The sequence below is a fragment of the Euprymna scolopes genome, chromosome 15 (assembly GCF_053919585.1).
Source record: "Euprymna scolopes isolate OS-2025 chromosome 15, ASM5391958v1, whole genome shotgun sequence".
Lineage (NCBI taxonomy): Eukaryota > Metazoa > Mollusca > Cephalopoda > Sepiida > Sepiolidae > Euprymna > Euprymna scolopes.
Genome location: NC_136496.1, coordinates 27,971,093 through 27,980,459, shown reverse-complemented (window position 1 = coordinate 27,980,459; position 9,367 = coordinate 27,971,093). Strand labels below are relative to the sequence as shown.

The following is a 9,367-nucleotide window of genomic DNA, read 5'->3' as shown; positions in this document are numbered from 1 at the left end:
TTATACAAGTAAATGCCTACGAACAGGATTCGCACCTGTGCGGGAATTGCCCATCGGATTTCGAGTCCAACGCCTTAACCACTCGGCCATCGCAGCTGCTGTCGCACATCAAAATAAACTTTTGAGCGTTAGGGTATTTTAATTACCAAAGTTTATAAAAGAAAATCGCTACGAACAGGATTCGAACCTGTGCGGGTATTGCCCATTGGATTTCGACTCCAACGCCTTAACCACTCCGCCATCGCAGCTGCTGTCGTACATCAAAATAAACATTTGAGCGTTATTGTATATTAATCACCACAGTGTATAAAAGTAAATCGCTACGAACAGGTTTCGAACCTGTGCGGGCATTGCCCATTGGATTTCGAGTCCAACGCCTTAACCACTCGGCCATCGCAGCTGCTGTCGCACATCAAAATAAACATTTGAGCGTTAGTGTATATTAATTACCAAATTTTATTAAACTAAATCGCTACGAACGGGATTCGAACCTGTGCGGGCATTGCTCATTGGATTTCGAGTCCATCGCCTTAACCACTCGGCCATCGCAGCTGCTGTCGCACATCAAAATAAACTTTTGAGCGTTAGTGTATATTAATTAACCACGTTTATAAAACTAAATCGCTACGAACAGGATTCGACCCTGTGCGGGCATTGCCCATTGGATTTTGAGTCCAACGCCTTAACCACTCGGCCACAGCAGCTGCTTTCGTACATCAAAATAAACATTTGAGCGTTAGTGTATATTAATTACCAAAGTTTATAAAAGTAAATCGCTACGAACAGGATTCGACCCTGTGCGGGCATTGCCCATTGGATTTCCAGTCCAACGCCTTAACAACTCGGCCATCGCAGCTGCTGTCGCACATCAAAATAAACATGTTAGCGTTAGTGTATATTAATTACCAATGTTTATAAAAGTAAATCGCTACGAACAGGATTCGAACCTGTGCGGGCATTGCCCATTGGATTTCGAGTCCAACGCCTTAACCACTCGGCCATCGCAGCTGCTTTCGTACATAAAAATAAACATTTGAGCGTTAGTGTATATTAATTACCAAAGTTTATAAAAGTAAATCGCTACGAATATGATTGAACCTGTGCGACCATTGCCCATTGAATTTCGAGTCCAACGCCTTAACCACTCGGCCATCGCAGCTGCTGTCGCACATCAAAATAAACATTTAAGCGTTAGTTTATATTAATTACCAAAGTTTATAAAAGTAAATCGCTACGAACAGGATTCGAACCAGTGCGGGCATTGCCCATTGGATTTCGAGTCCAACGCCTTAACCGCTCGGCCATCGCAGCTGCTTTCATACATCAAAATAAACATTTGAGCGTTAGTGTATATTAATTACCAAAGTTTATAAAAGTAAATCGCTACGAACAGGATTCGAACCTGTGCGGGCATTGCCCATTGGATTTCGAGTCCAACGCCTTAACCACTCGGCCATCGCAGCTGCTGTCGAACATCGTAATAAACATTTGAGCGTTAGTGTATATTAATTACCAAAGTTTATAAAAGTAAATCGCTACGAACAGGATTCGAACCTGTGCGGGCATTGCCCATTGGATTTCGAGTCCAACGCCTTAACCACTCGGCCATCGCAGCTTCTGTCGCACATCAAAATAAACATTTGAGCGTTAGTGTATATTAATTACCAAAGTTTATAAAAGTAAATCGCTACGAACAGCATTCGAACCTTTGCGGGCATTGCCCATTGGATTTCGAGTCCAACGCCTTAACCACTCGGCCATCGCAGCTGCTGTCGCGCATCAAAGTAAACAGTTGAGCGTTAGTGTATATTAATTACCAAAGTTTATAAAAGTAAATCGCTACGAACAAGATTCGCACCTGTGCGGGCATTGCTTATTGGATTTCGAGTCCAACGCCTTAACCACTCGGCCATCGCAGCTGCTGTCGCACACTAAAATAAACATTTGAGCGTTAGTGTATTTTAATTACCACAGTTTATAAAAGTAAATCGCTACGAACAGGATTCGAATCTGTGCGGGCATTGCTCATTGGATTTCGAGGCCTTCGCCTTAACCACTCGGCCATCGCAGCTGCTGTCGCACATCAAAATAAACATTTGAGCTTCAGTGTATTTTAATTACCAAAGTTTATGAAAGTAAATCGCTACGAACAGGATTCGAACGTGTGCGGGCATTGCCCATTGGATTTCGAGTCCAACGCCTTAACCACTCGGCCATCGCAGCTGCTGTCGCACATCAAAATAAACATTTGAGCGTAAGTGTATATTAATTACCAAAGTTTATAAAAGTAAATCGCTACGAACAGGATTCGAACCTGTGCGGGCATTGCCCATTGGATTTAGACTCTAACGCCTTAACCACTCGGCCATCGCAGCTGGTGTCGCACATCAAAATAAACATTTGAGCGTTAGTGTATATTAATTACCAAAGTTTATAAAAATAAATCGCTACGAACAGGATTCGAACCTGTGCGGGCATTGCCCATTGGATTTCGAGTCCAACGCCTTAACCACTCGGCCATCGCAGCTGCTGTCGCACATCAAAATAAACTTTTGAGCGTTACTGTATATTAATTACCAAAGTTTATACAAGTAAATGCCTACGAACAGGATTCGCACCTGTGCGGGAATTGCCCATCGGATTTCGAGTCCAACGCCTTAACCACTCGGCCATCGCAGCTGCTGTCGCACATCAAAATAAACTTTTGAGCGTTAGGGTATTTTAATTACCAAAGTTTGTAAAAGAAAATCGCTACGAACAGGATTCGAACCTGTGCGGGCATTGCCCATTGGATTTCGACTCCAACGCCTTAACCACTCCGCCATCGCAGCTGCTGTCGTACATCAAAATAAACATTTGAGCGTTATTGTATATTAATCACCACAGTTTATAAAAGTAAATCGCTACGAACAGGTTTCGAACCTGTGCGGGCATTGCCCATTGGATTTCGAGTCCAACGCCTTAACCACTCGGCCATCGCAGCTGCTGTCGCACATCAAAATAAACATTTGAGCGTTAGTGTATATTAATTACCAAATTTTATTAAACTAAATCGCTACGAACGGGATTCGAACCTGTGCCAGCATTGCCCATTGGATTTCGAGTCCATCGCCTTAACCACTCGGCCATCGCAGCTGCTGTCGCACATCAAAATAAACATTTGAGCGTTAGTGTATATTATTTACTAAAGTTTATAAAAGTAAATCGCTACGAACAGGATTCGAATCTGTGCGGGCATTGCCCATTGGATTTACAGTCCAAAGCCTTAACCACTCGGCCATCGTAGCTACTGTCGAATACCTAAATAAACATGAGAGAATTAGTGTATATTAATTGCCAAAGTTCATAAAAGTAAATCGCTACGAACAGGATTCGAACCTGTGTGGGCATTGCCCATTGGTCTTCGGGTCCAACGCCTTAACCACTCGGCCATCGCAGCTGCTGTCGCACATCAAAATAAACATTTCAGCGTTATTGTATATTAATTACCAAAGCTTATAAAAGTAGATTGCGACGCAGAGGATTCGAACCTGTTCGGACATTGCCCACTAGATTACGAGTCCAACGCCTTAACAACTCGTCCATCGCAGCTGCTTTCGCGTATTTAAATAAACATGAGAGCATTAGTGTATATTAATTACCAAAGTTTATAAAAGTAAATCGCTGCGAACAGGATTCAACCCTGTACGGCATTGCCCATTGGATTTGTAGTCCAACCCCTTCACCACTCGGCCATCGCAGCTGCTGTCGCGCATCAAAGTAAACATTGGAGCGTTAGTGTATATTAATTACCAAAGTTTATAAAAGTAAATCGCTACGAACAGGATTCGAACCTGTGCGGGCATTGCCCATTGGATTTCGAGTCCAACGCCTTAACCACTCGGCCATCGCAGCTGCTGTCGCACATCATAATAAACTTTTGAGCGTTAGTGTATTTTAATTACCACAGTTTATAAAAGTAAATCGCTACGAACAGGATTCGAACCTGTGCGGGCATTGCTCATTGGATTTCGAGCCCAACGCCTTAACCACCGGCCATCGCAGCTGCTGTCGCACATCAAAATAAACATTTTAGCTTTAGTGTATATTAATTACCAAAGTTTATAAAAGTAAATCGCTACGAACAGGATTCGAACATGTGCGGGCATTGCTCATTGGATTTCGAGTCCAACGCCTAAACAACTCGGCCATCGCAGCTGCTGTCGCACATCAAAATAAACATTTGAGCGTTAGTGTATATTAATTACCAAAGTTTATAAAAGTAAATCGCTACGAACAGGATTCGAATCTGTGCGGGCATTGCCCATTGGATTTCGAGTCCAAAGCCTTAACCACTCGGCCATCGTAGCTACTGTAGCATACCTAAATAAACATGAGAGAATTAGTGTATATTAATTGCCAAAGTTTATAAAAGTAAATCGCTACGAACAGGATTCGAACCTGTGCGGGTATTGCCCATTGGATTTCGAGTCCAACGCCTTAACCACTCGGCCATCGCAGCTACTGTCTCATATCAAAACAACCTTGAGAGCATTAGTGTATATTAATTACCAAAGTTTATAAAAGTAAATCGCTACGAACAGGATTCGACCCTGTGCGGGCATTGCCCATTGGATGTCGAGTCCAACGCCTTAACCACTCGGCCATCGCAGCTGCTGTCGCACATACAAAATAAACTTTTGAGCGTTAGTGTATTTTAATTACCAAAGTTTTTAAAAGTAAATCGCTACGAACAGGATTCGAACCTGTGCGGGCATTGCCCATTGGATTTCGAGTCCAACGCCTTAACCACTCGGCCATCGCAGCTGCTGTCGCACATCATAATAAACTTTTGAGCGTTAGTGTATTTTAATTACCACAGTTTATAAAAGTAAATCGCTACGAACAGGATTCGAACCTGTGCGGGTATTGCTCATTGGATTTCGAGTCCAACGCCTTAACCACTCGGCCATCGCAGCTGCTGTCGCACATCAAAATAAACATTTTAGCTTTAGTGTATATTAATTACCAAAGTTTATAAAAGTAAATCGCTACGAACAGGATTCGAACCTGTGCGGGCATTGCCCATTGGATTTCGAGTCCAAAGCCTTAACCACTCGGCCATCGCAGCTGCTGTCGCACATCAAAATAAACATTTGAGCGTAAGTGTATATTAATTACCAAATTTAATAAAAGTAAATCGCTACGAACAGGATTCGAACCTGTGCGGGCATTGCCCATTGGATTTCGAGTCCAACGCCTAAACAACTCGGCCATCGCAGCTGCTGTCGCACATCAAAATAAACATTTGAGCGTTAGTGTATATTAATTACCAAAGTTTATAAAAGTAAATCGCTACGAACAGGATTCGAATCTGTGCGGGCATTGCCCATTGGATTTCGAGTCCAAAGCCTTAACCACTCGGCCATCGTAGCTATTGTAGCATACCTAAATAAACATGAGAGAATTAGTGTATATTAATTGCCAAAGTTTATAAAAGTAAATCGCTACGAACAGGATTCGAACCTGTGCGGGTATTGCCCATTGGATTTCGAGTCCAACGCCTTAACCACTCGGCCATCGCAGCTACTGTCTCATATCAAAACAACCTTGAGAGCATTAGTGTATATTAATTACCAAAGTTTATAAAAGTAAATCGCTACGAACAGGATTCGAACCTGTGAGGGCATTGCCCATTGGATTTACAGTCCAACGCCTTAACCACTCGGCCATCGCAGCTGCTGTCGCACATCAAAATAAACATTTGAGCGTTAGTATATATTAATTACCAAAGTTTATAAAAGTAAATCGCTACGAAGAGCATTCGAACCTGTGCGGGAATTGCCCATTGGATTTCGAGTCCAACGCCTTAACCACTCGGCCATCGCAGCTGCTCTCGCGCATCAAAGTAAAGATTTGAGCGTTAGTGTATATTAATTACCAAAGTTTATAAAAGTAAATCGCAACGAACAGGATTCGAACCTGTGCGGGCATTGCCCATTGGATTTCGAGTCCAACGCCTTAACCACTCGGCCATCTCAGCTACTGTCGCTTATCAACATAAACATTTGAGCATTAGTGTATACTAATTAGCTAAGTTTGTAAAAGTAAATCGCTGCGAACAGGATTCAACCCTGTACGGCATTGCCCATTGGATTTGTAGTCCAACCCCTTCACCACTCGGCCATCGCAGCTGCTGTCGCATATCTAAAAAAACATGAGAGCATTAGTGTATATTAATTACCAAAGTTTATAAAAGTAAATCGCTACGAACAGGATTCGAACCTGTACGGGTATTTCCCATTGGATTTCGAGTCCAACGCCTTAACCACTCGGCCATCGCAGCTACTGTCTCATATCAAAATAAACATGAGAGCATTAGTGTATATTAATTACCAAAGTTTATAAAAGTAAATCGCTACGAACAGGATTCGAACCTGTGAGGGCATTGCCCATTGGATTTCGAGTCCAACGCCTTAACCACTCGGCCATCGCAGCTGCTGCCGCACATCAAAATAAACATTTGAGCGTTAGTATATATTAATTACCAAAGTTTATAAAAGTAAATCGCTACGAACAGCATTCGAACCTGTGCGGGCATTGCCCATTGGATTTCGAGTCCAACGCCTTAACCACTCGGCCATCGCAGCTGCTGTCGCACATCAAAGTAAACATTTGAGCGTTAGTGTATATTAATTACCAAAGTTTATAAAAGTAAATCGCAACGAACAGGATTCGACCCTGCGCGGGCATTGCCCATTGGATGTCGAGTCCAACGCCTTAACCACTCGGCCATCGCAGCTGCTGTCGCACATACAAAATAAACTTTTGAGCGTTAGTGTATTTTAATTACCAAAGTTTTTAAAAGTAAATCGCTACGAACAGGATTCGAACCTGTGCGGGCATTGCCCATTGGATTTCGACTCCAACGCCTTTACCACTCGGCCATCGCAATTGCTGTCGCACATCAAAATAAACATTTGAGCGTTAGTGTATATTAATTACCAAAGTCTATAAAAGTAAATCGCTACGAAACGGATTCGAACCTGTTCGGGCATTGCCCATTGGATTTCGAGTCCAACGCCTTAACCACTTGGCCATCGCAGCTGCTGTCGCACATCAAAATAAACATTTGAGCGTTAGTGTATATTAATTACCAAAGTTTATAAAAGTAAATCGCTACGAACAGGATTCGAACCTGTGCGGGCATTGCCCATTGGATTTACAGTCCAACGCCTTAACCACTCGGCCATCGCAGCTGCTGTCGCACATCAAAATAAACATTTGAGCGTTAGTGTATATTAATTACCAAAGTTTATAAAAGTAAATCGCAACGAACAGGATTCGACCCTGTGCGGGCATTGCCCATTGGATTTCGAGTCCAACGCCTTAACCACTCGGCCATCGCAGCTGTTGTCGCACATCAAAATAAACATTTGAGCGTTAGTGTATATTAATTACCAAAGTTTATAAAAGTAAATCGCTACGAACAGGATTCGAACCTGTGCGGGCATTGCCCATTGGATTTCGAGTCCAACGCCTTAACCACTCGGCCATCGCAGCTGCTGTCGCACATCAAAATACACATTTGAGCGTTAGTTTATGATAATTACCAAAGTTTATAAAAGTAAATCGCTACGAACAGGATTCGAACCTGTGCGGGCATTGCCCATTGGATTTCGAGTCCAACGCATTAACCACTCGGCCATCGCTGCTGCTGCCACACATCAAAATAAACATATGAGCGTTAGTGTATATTAATTACCAAAGTTCACAAAAGTAAATCGGTACGAACAGGATTCGAACCTGTGCGGGTATTGCCCATTGAATTTCGAGTCCAACGCGTTAACCACTCGGCCATCGCAGCTGCTTTCGTACATCAAAATAAACATTTGAGCGTTAGTGTATATTAATAACCAAAGTTTATAAAAGTAAATCGCTACGAACAGGATTCGAACCTTTGAGGGCATTTCCCATTGAATTTCGAGTCCAACGCCTTAACCACTCTGGCATCGCAGCTGCTTTCGTACATCAAAAAAAACATTTGAGCGTTAGTGTATATTAATTACCAAAGTTTATAAAAGTAAATCGCTACGAACAGGATTCGAACCTGTGCGGGCATTGCCCATTGGATTTAGAGTCCAACGCCTTGACCACTCGGCCATCACAGCTGCTGTCGCACATCAAAGTAAACATTTGAGCGTTAGTGTATATTAATTACCAAAGTTTATGAAAGTAAATCGCTACGAACAGAATTCGAACCTGTGAGGGCATTGCCCATTGGATTTCGAGTCCAACGCCTTAACCACTCGGCCATCGCAGATGCTGTCGCACATCAAAATAAACATTTGAGCGTCAGTGTATATTAATTATCAAAGTTTATAAAACTAAATCGCTACGAACAGCATTCGAACCTGTGCGGGCATTGCCCATTGGATTTCGACTCCAACGCCTTAACCACTCGGCCATCGCAGCTGCTGTCGCACATCAAAATAAACATTTGAGCGTTAGTGTATATTAATTACCAAAGTTTATAAAAGTAAATGCCTACGAACAGGATTCGACCCTGTGCGGGCATTGCCCATCGGATTTCGAGTCCAACGCCTTAACCACTCGGCCATCGCAGCTGCTGTCGCACATCAAAATAAACTTTTGAGCGTTAGTGTATTTTAATTACCAAAGTTTATAAAAGTAAATCGCTACGAACAGGATTCGAACCTGTGCGGGCATTGCCCATTGGATTTCGACTCCAACACCTTAACCACTCGGCCATCGCAGCTGCTGTCGCACATCAAAATAAACATTTGAGCGTTAGTGTATATTAATTACCAAAGTGTATAAAAGTAAATGCCTACGAACAGGATTCGAACCTGTGCGGGCATTGCCCATTGGATTTCGAGTCCAAGCCTAAACCACGCGGCCATCGCAGCTGCTGTCGCACATCAAAATAAACATTTGAGCGTTAGTGTATATTAATTACCAAAGTTTATAAAAGTAAATCGCTACGAAAAGGATTCGAACCTGTGGGACCATTTCCCATGTGATTTCGAGTCCAACGCCTTAACCACTCGGCCATCGAAGCTGCTGTCGAACGTCAAAATAAACATTTGAGCGTTAGTGTATATTAATTACCAAAGTTTATAAAAGTAAATCGCTACGAACAGGATTCGAACCTGTGCGGGCATTGCCCATTGGATTTCGAGTCCAACGCCTTAACCACTCGGCCGTCGCAGCTGCTGTCGCACATCAAAATAAACATTTGAGCGTTAGTTTATGATAATTACCACAGTTTATAAAAGTAAATCGCTACGAACAGGATTCAAACCAGTGCGGGCATTGCCCATTGGATTTCGACTCCAACGCCTTAACCACTCGGCCATCGAAGCTG

The 9,367-nt window shown here is 42.8% G+C and overlaps 53 non-coding genes across 53 annotated transcripts; all 53 read right to left on the bottom strand.

Annotated features, from left to right (window-relative positions):
• Positions 1 to 13: 13 nt before the first annotated feature.
• On the bottom strand, positions 14 to 96 carry Trnas-cga (transfer RNA serine (anticodon CGA)). Its single transcript has one exon. It is a non-coding gene; the product is annotated as a tRNA-Ser (tRNA).
• Positions 97 to 166: 70 nt separating this feature from the next.
• Trnas-cga (transfer RNA serine (anticodon CGA)) lies at positions 167 to 248 on the bottom strand. The gene has a single exon. It is a non-coding gene; the product is annotated as a tRNA-Ser (tRNA).
• A 70-nt stretch (positions 249 to 318) lies between these two features.
• Positions 319 to 400, bottom strand: Trnas-cga (transfer RNA serine (anticodon CGA)). The gene has a single exon. It is a non-coding gene; the product is annotated as a tRNA-Ser (tRNA).
• A 70-nt stretch (positions 401 to 470) lies between these two features.
• Trnas-cga (transfer RNA serine (anticodon CGA)) lies at positions 471 to 552 on the bottom strand. Its single transcript has one exon. It is a non-coding gene; the product is annotated as a tRNA-Ser (tRNA).
• A 70-nt stretch (positions 553 to 622) lies between these two features.
• Positions 623 to 704, bottom strand: Trnal-caa (transfer RNA leucine (anticodon CAA)). Its single transcript has one exon. It is a non-coding gene; the product is annotated as a tRNA-Leu (tRNA).
• Positions 705 to 774: 70 nt separating this feature from the next.
• Positions 775 to 856, bottom strand: Trnas-gga (transfer RNA serine (anticodon GGA)). Its single transcript has one exon. It is a non-coding gene; the product is annotated as a tRNA-Ser (tRNA).
• Positions 857 to 926: 70 nt separating this feature from the next.
• Trnas-cga (transfer RNA serine (anticodon CGA)) lies at positions 927 to 1,008 on the bottom strand. The gene has a single exon. It is a non-coding gene; the product is annotated as a tRNA-Ser (tRNA).
• A 221-nt stretch (positions 1,009 to 1,229) lies between these two features.
• Positions 1,230 to 1,311, bottom strand: Trnas-cga (transfer RNA serine (anticodon CGA)). Its single transcript has one exon. It is a non-coding gene; the product is annotated as a tRNA-Ser (tRNA).
• Positions 1,312 to 1,381: 70 nt separating this feature from the next.
• Positions 1,382 to 1,463, bottom strand: Trnas-cga (transfer RNA serine (anticodon CGA)). The gene has a single exon. It is a non-coding gene; the product is annotated as a tRNA-Ser (tRNA).
• Positions 1,464 to 1,533: 70 nt separating this feature from the next.
• Trnas-cga (transfer RNA serine (anticodon CGA)) lies at positions 1,534 to 1,615 on the bottom strand. Its single transcript has one exon. It is a non-coding gene; the product is annotated as a tRNA-Ser (tRNA).
• A 70-nt stretch (positions 1,616 to 1,685) lies between these two features.
• Trnas-cga (transfer RNA serine (anticodon CGA)) lies at positions 1,686 to 1,767 on the bottom strand. Its single transcript has one exon. It is a non-coding gene; the product is annotated as a tRNA-Ser (tRNA).
• A 70-nt stretch (positions 1,768 to 1,837) lies between these two features.
• Positions 1,838 to 1,919, bottom strand: Trnas-cga (transfer RNA serine (anticodon CGA)). Its single transcript has one exon. It is a non-coding gene; the product is annotated as a tRNA-Ser (tRNA).
• A 222-nt stretch (positions 1,920 to 2,141) lies between these two features.
• On the bottom strand, positions 2,142 to 2,223 carry Trnas-cga (transfer RNA serine (anticodon CGA)). The gene has a single exon. It is a non-coding gene; the product is annotated as a tRNA-Ser (tRNA).
• Positions 2,224 to 2,445: 222 nt separating this feature from the next.
• On the bottom strand, positions 2,446 to 2,527 carry Trnas-cga (transfer RNA serine (anticodon CGA)). The gene has a single exon. It is a non-coding gene; the product is annotated as a tRNA-Ser (tRNA).
• A 69-nt stretch (positions 2,528 to 2,596) lies between these two features.
• Positions 2,597 to 2,679, bottom strand: Trnas-cga (transfer RNA serine (anticodon CGA)). Its single transcript has one exon. It is a non-coding gene; the product is annotated as a tRNA-Ser (tRNA).
• Positions 2,680 to 2,749: 70 nt separating this feature from the next.
• Trnas-cga (transfer RNA serine (anticodon CGA)) lies at positions 2,750 to 2,831 on the bottom strand. Its single transcript has one exon. It is a non-coding gene; the product is annotated as a tRNA-Ser (tRNA).
• A 70-nt stretch (positions 2,832 to 2,901) lies between these two features.
• Positions 2,902 to 2,983, bottom strand: Trnas-cga (transfer RNA serine (anticodon CGA)). Its single transcript has one exon. It is a non-coding gene; the product is annotated as a tRNA-Ser (tRNA).
• A 70-nt stretch (positions 2,984 to 3,053) lies between these two features.
• On the bottom strand, positions 3,054 to 3,135 carry Trnas-cga (transfer RNA serine (anticodon CGA)). Its single transcript has one exon. It is a non-coding gene; the product is annotated as a tRNA-Ser (tRNA).
• Positions 3,136 to 3,205: 70 nt separating this feature from the next.
• Trnay-gua (transfer RNA tyrosine (anticodon GUA)) lies at positions 3,206 to 3,287 on the bottom strand. Its single transcript has one exon. It is a non-coding gene; the product is annotated as a tRNA-Tyr (tRNA).
• A 374-nt stretch (positions 3,288 to 3,661) lies between these two features.
• Trnac-aca (transfer RNA cysteine (anticodon ACA)) lies at positions 3,662 to 3,742 on the bottom strand. Its single transcript has one exon. It is a non-coding gene; the product is annotated as a tRNA-Cys (tRNA).
• A 70-nt stretch (positions 3,743 to 3,812) lies between these two features.
• On the bottom strand, positions 3,813 to 3,894 carry Trnas-cga (transfer RNA serine (anticodon CGA)). The gene has a single exon. It is a non-coding gene; the product is annotated as a tRNA-Ser (tRNA).
• Positions 3,895 to 3,964: 70 nt separating this feature from the next.
• Trnas-cga (transfer RNA serine (anticodon CGA)) lies at positions 3,965 to 4,045 on the bottom strand. The gene has a single exon. It is a non-coding gene; the product is annotated as a tRNA-Ser (tRNA).
• Positions 4,046 to 4,115: 70 nt separating this feature from the next.
• Trnas-cga (transfer RNA serine (anticodon CGA)) lies at positions 4,116 to 4,197 on the bottom strand. Its single transcript has one exon. It is a non-coding gene; the product is annotated as a tRNA-Ser (tRNA).
• Positions 4,198 to 4,267: 70 nt separating this feature from the next.
• On the bottom strand, positions 4,268 to 4,349 carry Trnas-cga (transfer RNA serine (anticodon CGA)). The gene has a single exon. It is a non-coding gene; the product is annotated as a tRNA-Ser (tRNA).
• A 70-nt stretch (positions 4,350 to 4,419) lies between these two features.
• On the bottom strand, positions 4,420 to 4,501 carry Trnas-cga (transfer RNA serine (anticodon CGA)). The gene has a single exon. It is a non-coding gene; the product is annotated as a tRNA-Ser (tRNA).
• A 70-nt stretch (positions 4,502 to 4,571) lies between these two features.
• Trnas-cga (transfer RNA serine (anticodon CGA)) lies at positions 4,572 to 4,653 on the bottom strand. Its single transcript has one exon. It is a non-coding gene; the product is annotated as a tRNA-Ser (tRNA).
• A 71-nt stretch (positions 4,654 to 4,724) lies between these two features.
• On the bottom strand, positions 4,725 to 4,806 carry Trnas-cga (transfer RNA serine (anticodon CGA)). Its single transcript has one exon. It is a non-coding gene; the product is annotated as a tRNA-Ser (tRNA).
• Positions 4,807 to 4,876: 70 nt separating this feature from the next.
• Positions 4,877 to 4,958, bottom strand: Trnas-cga (transfer RNA serine (anticodon CGA)). The gene has a single exon. It is a non-coding gene; the product is annotated as a tRNA-Ser (tRNA).
• Positions 4,959 to 5,028: 70 nt separating this feature from the next.
• Positions 5,029 to 5,110, bottom strand: Trnas-cga (transfer RNA serine (anticodon CGA)). Its single transcript has one exon. It is a non-coding gene; the product is annotated as a tRNA-Ser (tRNA).
• A 70-nt stretch (positions 5,111 to 5,180) lies between these two features.
• Positions 5,181 to 5,262, bottom strand: Trnas-cga (transfer RNA serine (anticodon CGA)). The gene has a single exon. It is a non-coding gene; the product is annotated as a tRNA-Ser (tRNA).
• Positions 5,263 to 5,332: 70 nt separating this feature from the next.
• Trnas-cga (transfer RNA serine (anticodon CGA)) lies at positions 5,333 to 5,414 on the bottom strand. The gene has a single exon. It is a non-coding gene; the product is annotated as a tRNA-Ser (tRNA).
• A 70-nt stretch (positions 5,415 to 5,484) lies between these two features.
• On the bottom strand, positions 5,485 to 5,566 carry Trnas-cga (transfer RNA serine (anticodon CGA)). Its single transcript has one exon. It is a non-coding gene; the product is annotated as a tRNA-Ser (tRNA).
• A 70-nt stretch (positions 5,567 to 5,636) lies between these two features.
• Positions 5,637 to 5,718, bottom strand: Trnay-gua (transfer RNA tyrosine (anticodon GUA)). Its single transcript has one exon. It is a non-coding gene; the product is annotated as a tRNA-Tyr (tRNA).
• A 70-nt stretch (positions 5,719 to 5,788) lies between these two features.
• Positions 5,789 to 5,870, bottom strand: Trnas-cga (transfer RNA serine (anticodon CGA)). The gene has a single exon. It is a non-coding gene; the product is annotated as a tRNA-Ser (tRNA).
• Positions 5,871 to 5,940: 70 nt separating this feature from the next.
• Positions 5,941 to 6,022, bottom strand: Trnas-cga (transfer RNA serine (anticodon CGA)). The gene has a single exon. It is a non-coding gene; the product is annotated as a tRNA-Ser (tRNA).
• A 70-nt stretch (positions 6,023 to 6,092) lies between these two features.
• Positions 6,093 to 6,173, bottom strand: Trnac-aca (transfer RNA cysteine (anticodon ACA)). The gene has a single exon. It is a non-coding gene; the product is annotated as a tRNA-Cys (tRNA).
• A 70-nt stretch (positions 6,174 to 6,243) lies between these two features.
• On the bottom strand, positions 6,244 to 6,325 carry Trnas-cga (transfer RNA serine (anticodon CGA)). The gene has a single exon. It is a non-coding gene; the product is annotated as a tRNA-Ser (tRNA).
• A 70-nt stretch (positions 6,326 to 6,395) lies between these two features.
• Positions 6,396 to 6,477, bottom strand: Trnas-cga (transfer RNA serine (anticodon CGA)). The gene has a single exon. It is a non-coding gene; the product is annotated as a tRNA-Ser (tRNA).
• A 70-nt stretch (positions 6,478 to 6,547) lies between these two features.
• Positions 6,548 to 6,629, bottom strand: Trnas-cga (transfer RNA serine (anticodon CGA)). The gene has a single exon. It is a non-coding gene; the product is annotated as a tRNA-Ser (tRNA).
• Positions 6,630 to 6,699: 70 nt separating this feature from the next.
• Positions 6,700 to 6,781, bottom strand: Trnas-cga (transfer RNA serine (anticodon CGA)). The gene has a single exon. It is a non-coding gene; the product is annotated as a tRNA-Ser (tRNA).
• Positions 6,782 to 6,852: 71 nt separating this feature from the next.
• Positions 6,853 to 6,934, bottom strand: Trnas-cga (transfer RNA serine (anticodon CGA)). Its single transcript has one exon. It is a non-coding gene; the product is annotated as a tRNA-Ser (tRNA).
• Positions 6,935 to 7,004: 70 nt separating this feature from the next.
• Positions 7,005 to 7,086, bottom strand: Trnas-cga (transfer RNA serine (anticodon CGA)). Its single transcript has one exon. It is a non-coding gene; the product is annotated as a tRNA-Ser (tRNA).
• Positions 7,087 to 7,156: 70 nt separating this feature from the next.
• On the bottom strand, positions 7,157 to 7,238 carry Trnay-gua (transfer RNA tyrosine (anticodon GUA)). Its single transcript has one exon. It is a non-coding gene; the product is annotated as a tRNA-Tyr (tRNA).
• A 70-nt stretch (positions 7,239 to 7,308) lies between these two features.
• On the bottom strand, positions 7,309 to 7,390 carry Trnas-cga (transfer RNA serine (anticodon CGA)). Its single transcript has one exon. It is a non-coding gene; the product is annotated as a tRNA-Ser (tRNA).
• Positions 7,391 to 7,460: 70 nt separating this feature from the next.
• Positions 7,461 to 7,542, bottom strand: Trnas-cga (transfer RNA serine (anticodon CGA)). Its single transcript has one exon. It is a non-coding gene; the product is annotated as a tRNA-Ser (tRNA).
• Positions 7,543 to 7,612: 70 nt separating this feature from the next.
• On the bottom strand, positions 7,613 to 7,694 carry Trnas-cga (transfer RNA serine (anticodon CGA)). Its single transcript has one exon. It is a non-coding gene; the product is annotated as a tRNA-Ser (tRNA).
• A 70-nt stretch (positions 7,695 to 7,764) lies between these two features.
• On the bottom strand, positions 7,765 to 7,846 carry Trnas-cga (transfer RNA serine (anticodon CGA)). The gene has a single exon. It is a non-coding gene; the product is annotated as a tRNA-Ser (tRNA).
• A 374-nt stretch (positions 7,847 to 8,220) lies between these two features.
• On the bottom strand, positions 8,221 to 8,302 carry Trnas-cga (transfer RNA serine (anticodon CGA)). Its single transcript has one exon. It is a non-coding gene; the product is annotated as a tRNA-Ser (tRNA).
• A 70-nt stretch (positions 8,303 to 8,372) lies between these two features.
• Trnas-cga (transfer RNA serine (anticodon CGA)) lies at positions 8,373 to 8,454 on the bottom strand. Its single transcript has one exon. It is a non-coding gene; the product is annotated as a tRNA-Ser (tRNA).
• A 69-nt stretch (positions 8,455 to 8,523) lies between these two features.
• On the bottom strand, positions 8,524 to 8,606 carry Trnas-cga (transfer RNA serine (anticodon CGA)). The gene has a single exon. It is a non-coding gene; the product is annotated as a tRNA-Ser (tRNA).
• A 70-nt stretch (positions 8,607 to 8,676) lies between these two features.
• Positions 8,677 to 8,758, bottom strand: Trnas-cga (transfer RNA serine (anticodon CGA)). The gene has a single exon. It is a non-coding gene; the product is annotated as a tRNA-Ser (tRNA).
• Positions 8,759 to 9,131: 373 nt separating this feature from the next.
• On the bottom strand, positions 9,132 to 9,213 carry Trnas-cga (transfer RNA serine (anticodon CGA)). The gene has a single exon. It is a non-coding gene; the product is annotated as a tRNA-Ser (tRNA).
• Positions 9,214 to 9,283: 70 nt separating this feature from the next.
• On the bottom strand, positions 9,284 to 9,365 carry Trnas-cga (transfer RNA serine (anticodon CGA)). Its single transcript has one exon. It is a non-coding gene; the product is annotated as a tRNA-Ser (tRNA).
• Between the last annotated feature and the right edge of the window lie 2 nt (positions 9,366 to 9,367).